Source organism: Barbus barbus, assembly GCF_936440315.1.
Source record: "Barbus barbus genome assembly, chromosome: 13".
NCBI classification, from domain to species: Eukaryota; Metazoa; Chordata; class Actinopteri; order Cypriniformes; family Cyprinidae; genus Barbus; species Barbus barbus.
This window is the reverse complement of record NC_136741.1, coordinates 13,731,919-13,736,907: the sequence shown is the minus strand read 5'-3', so window position 1 is coordinate 13,736,907 and position 4,989 is coordinate 13,731,919.

Genomic DNA, 4,989 nt, shown 5'->3' with positions numbered 1-4,989 from the left:
GGGAGATCGCTGGAGATCGCTGGGAAGCGTGGATAGCATTAGCACGTAAGTGTCTCCACCCTTCTCTTGAATGTTTATGTGTGTTTATCATGTATTTGCAGCTTTTGTTTCATGTTAGCTGTTTTAGATTCTAAAAATGACAACGGAGAGGGATAATATGAGGGGATTACATGAGTTTTGTTCGTGTGTGTGTGTGTGTGTGTGTGTGTGTGTGTGTGTGTGTGTGTGTGTGTGTGTGTCTGTGTGTGTGTTCAAAATGTAAACAGTGTTGCAAGTTTGATTTGTTTTGCTTACACACTTTCTCACTCTTTTTCTCTCACTCTTTCCTGTCTTTCAGAGGTCTGGTGAATCCAGATGGTCAGAAAAAAAAACATTTTAGTGGCTGCTTGAGCGTCTTCCTCCACTGTAAATACTGTAAATAGTTTGTTTTTTGTTATTTAGTAATATTAGTAATAGTAATCTATTACTATATTAGTAAAATAGTAATATTCATAATATTTACCATATAAAATTAAAAAAAATTACAAATGTTGTAAAAAAATGTATTTTGCATGTTTTGTGTTTTCACTAGTTCAAAAATGATCAAATCTGTTTTGGTTCACTGTTTTCATTATTGGAATTGTTCAGAATAAAGACTGTTTAGTTATGTTCAAATTCTGAAATAGTTTTGTGTTTTTTTTTGTGGTTTCATTGCTAGAGCAGTTCTGAATTGATATACATATGTAGTATGCAGTGTCTTATGGAGTCTCTAAATAGCATTTTTGAAAGGATTCCTAGACTTTTCTTGAAATAAAATATCCAGATGACTTTTCCAAAGCTTTTCTTGAAATGAAATACCATAAAGATGTACTTTCTGTAAGTCTTTACCTATAAAAAATGTATTATTTCATATTTTATTTCAGGAAATATTTAGGCGTTTTTTTTCCAAAAATGCCATTTGTAGACAGTAACCAAATGACTAAATGAGTCAGCACTACAAATGCTGTTCAGAAATAGTTTTTTATTGTGTGTTTTGGTGGGCAGAGCAGTTCTGAATTGATATACATATATGTATTATGTAGTTTTGACTCATTTGGACATTTGTTTACAAAGTGTCTATTTGGGGTCTCCAAATGGCTTTTTTGAAAGAACGCCTAGATTTTTTTTAAATAAAAGCTTACAGAAACTACATTTTTGGGAGTATCATCCTCAAATTTGAATCAAAACATGGTCAGATGTTCAGCTTTATCTTTATGGTGTTTTCAGGCCTTTGGCATGAAAGTCTCATCCATTTTTCCCTTAGTGAGCTTCATTAAAACATATCGCGAGTCAATTTCATGTATATTTTACCTTGTTTTACTCTATTGCTATACTAATTTTGAGTTATTATGACTCTAGAGTAACAAAGGTTCAAGTGTCTAGTTTCAAACAACACCAGATTTTTAAATATAGACCTTAGGGTTCAAGAGCTACAGACATTTTTATTTGGTTATATCGTTTTTCACAAAATGCTCAAAAATAGGGGCGCAGGTTAACAGGTTAAGATCAGTCAGTGCAAGTTTATTTCTGCTGAAACAGCTAAGACTTACATTTTAGTCTAGGACTAGGCTTAAGCCTTGTCTGTGAAACCGGGGGTAAATGTATTAAAATAATATCTAATGTATTTTATAAACATTATAGGCCTAAAAATATTTTTTATTATAAAATTATTGCTAGCTACAGTATATTTGACAGAGTTTTAAAAGTTCTGTTTTAAAGGTTTTGTGTTTTTCTTGACAAATTCTCTTCGACATTTTTACAACATTTTTTAAACACAATATTTCCTTTATTTCCACTAATTTTCACACATAGCATATTCCATGAAGTCCTTTTCATGTAGCATATTCCTCTTCAATAGAGGATTATTATGAGGTCATACAATTATGATAAAGCTAATTGTTAGAACAATGGCGTTTTACACACATCTTGTTCTGTTTGACACAATAAACACTTGCCATAAACAGTATGACCTCAATCACAATCTAAAATGTCTCAATGTCATCTACACCAAGTACCATACAAGAGACCTACATTCATCTGAATATGTGGTTCCACAACCCGAAGCATCTACAGGGGGCAAAAAAATTATAATAATTTGGATTCTATAATTCTAAAACACCTCGTCTGCATTTTTCCTTCTTATACATTTAAATCAGCATTTTCCTGATGTGAAGCAATTTAAGACATGGAAATTTGTCATGATTCAAAATAATTAAGGGTGAAATCGTAAGTGAAATTTTTATAATTTCTCTGATATTATAGATATACAGTAGTAGTAAATCAGATCTTCTGTAGTGTGTGTCTTATCTGTTAAATGTTTTAGCGATAGCAGTATCAGTTTGTCATTGCCAACTGATTTGATTCAAGGCAAAGAGCATGCCGACCTGATTTTAGACTGGCCTTTCCTTAGACACTAACCTCTTTCTGGACCAAAAACTGGCTTTTGGGCCGTAAACATTTGCTTACAAGAATTTGATTGTGGGATTAACTAATTAATAATCCACTGGCAATAAATAATTAATTTATTGCAATTGCAATGTTTTGACCCAAGCAAGGTCTTGTTGTTGTTTGCACTGCCTGACAAAGGCATTGTTTGAGTCGTAGTATATTAAAGTTACATGAGAGCAGATAAAACAGTGTGCTGTTTTTTATTTCTTTAATTTTGATTCTTTTCGACTGAGCACCTGTTCTAGTTACGTTGGGATATGTGCACACTACTTTAAATACTTTAAATAATTCACTGCCCTAAAGGAAGTGGCCAACGAGGTAGTCTAAAATATATACGCAAGCATTGGTTCTGATATTTTCCATTTGCAATTGCATTTGGTCAGACATGCTTAGTTTAGTTCAAAACACAAGCGAAGAAAAAATGCAACATCCTTTGTATGGTTGTTTGTGAGTTAAACTCATGCACAGATGTTTGTGTCTGTTTGTTTTTGCAGGATATATTTGTTTACTTTTGATTAGCATTTTCATTTTTTTTTTTTTTTTTATTAGGAGCCTCTGCCTCCTCTCCTGGCTTGTTTTCTCGAACAAACAGACTTATGTTGTTTGACTGAAATGTTCCGCTCCGTTCTAAAAGAAATGGAAATGCTTTACCACTGCTTACAGTGTAAATGTCAGAGTCGTGATTTGCCACTAATGAGACAGCACCCTTGCAAGATAGAAAACTTTGTTTTGGAGCTTCTTGCTGTCTTGAAAACATTGATATGCTGCTTTTGAGTGTCAATGAAGATGTACTCAGAGGCTTCATGTCATTTTTCACTTCTCATGCATATGTATGCCTCAGAACCAGGCCTACTCAAAGCATCGGCACAGACGGGGAGAAAGATGCAACAAAATCTAGTCCTGAATGTGAATCCCCGCCTGCCCTAATTCTTTGATTTCCTTTGTTTTGCTCACATTTATGATCTTTGTCAAACCCTTTGAATTAAATTGTTTTTCTTTAAAGCATGAAGGAAATTGGTAAAATTATAAAGAAAACCATCTGTAAAATAACAGAGAATTTGGCAACACTTAACAAAAAGGTCCCATTTGTTAACATTAGATAACCACATTAGTTAACATAAACAATGAAAAATACTTCTAAAGCATTTGTTAATCTTAGTCAATGTTAATTTCAGCTTTTACTAATACATTATTTTAAAAAATTTGTATCTATTAAAATGATTTAATGGCCCTAATTGTAAATGTTAGCTAATGCATTCATTAACCTTAACTAATGTGACCTTATTGTAAAGTGTTACCAAGATTATTAATTGCAATACATCTAATAGAGCTTAGTAGTGCTTAACAATATATACTCTGGTGATGATACTGCATTTAATAATGAAAGGGCTCACCGTATCTTCTACATACATAACAGCTGCATGAATACATATATCTCTTCTCCCATCATGACCATATCTCTCTCTTTCCATAGATGTGAAAGTGTTTTCCTAAACAACACTTTCACAAATTTGAGAAGTGACCCTGTGGAATGTCGGGTTCTGAACACTTGACCTTGGAGCCACATGGCGTAATGAAGCCTTTCATCTGATGTAAGAGCAAATATAGGGGATGTTTATGTACGGCTCCTTAGAGGTTCCCTTAAAGTTGCCTTAAAGACAAAAATGAGAATAAAAAACAAACATGACAACGTGAATCAACATGAATGACATAAGCTATGTCATATAGCTCTCTCTAAATATTTATAAAAGCAAAGTTAAGCTGAGGACACTGCTAATCCATTCCTTTTAGTAAATGTGCAATTACAAGTGTAAGCCTATTTAAAAATACATGTGGTTATTTTGTAAGTTTCGTATAGCAGCACTGCAAGGTAGAAAACATTAGTAAAAGCGTTTTCCATTCAAAATAGGGCTGATGATGCCCTCTTGTGGAAAGTGTCTCAAATGTTGTTGCTGAATAAGTGAAACGGAATAAAGGGATAGATTGACCAAAATGAAAATGGTCATCACCTTTGTGTTGTTCGAAATCCGTATTATTTTTATTTCTATCGTAGAATATAATAGGAAATGTTAGTTAGAGTGACTCAGTCACCATTTCCTTTCGTTGTACGGATAAAATATAAATGAAAGTGAATGGTGACTGAGGACGTCATACTAGCTAAAATCCCCTGTTGTATTTCACAGAAGACAAAAAGGAAACCGGATTGCAGCAACACGGATAAATGATAACAAAATTTTCATTTTGGAGAAAACTTATATTTTATATAGTTTTATTACAAAACGCGTATTTTCAATCAGAAAGTATAATGCACATAGATTTCCTTGCTCCACGTTTCGATTAAAAAATGTTAAATTTATTTTGTTATATTGTCTCCCTCTTTCTATGTCTTGGGATGTGTTTAACAGTTACTGATGAAGCTTGCTTGAAGAGGTTTAATGAAGGTTGTACGGCGTTTCAACACAAAAGATGAGTACGGCGTCAATTGAGCGTCAACTGAGAAGCCAATCGCTGTCAAGAAAGTGC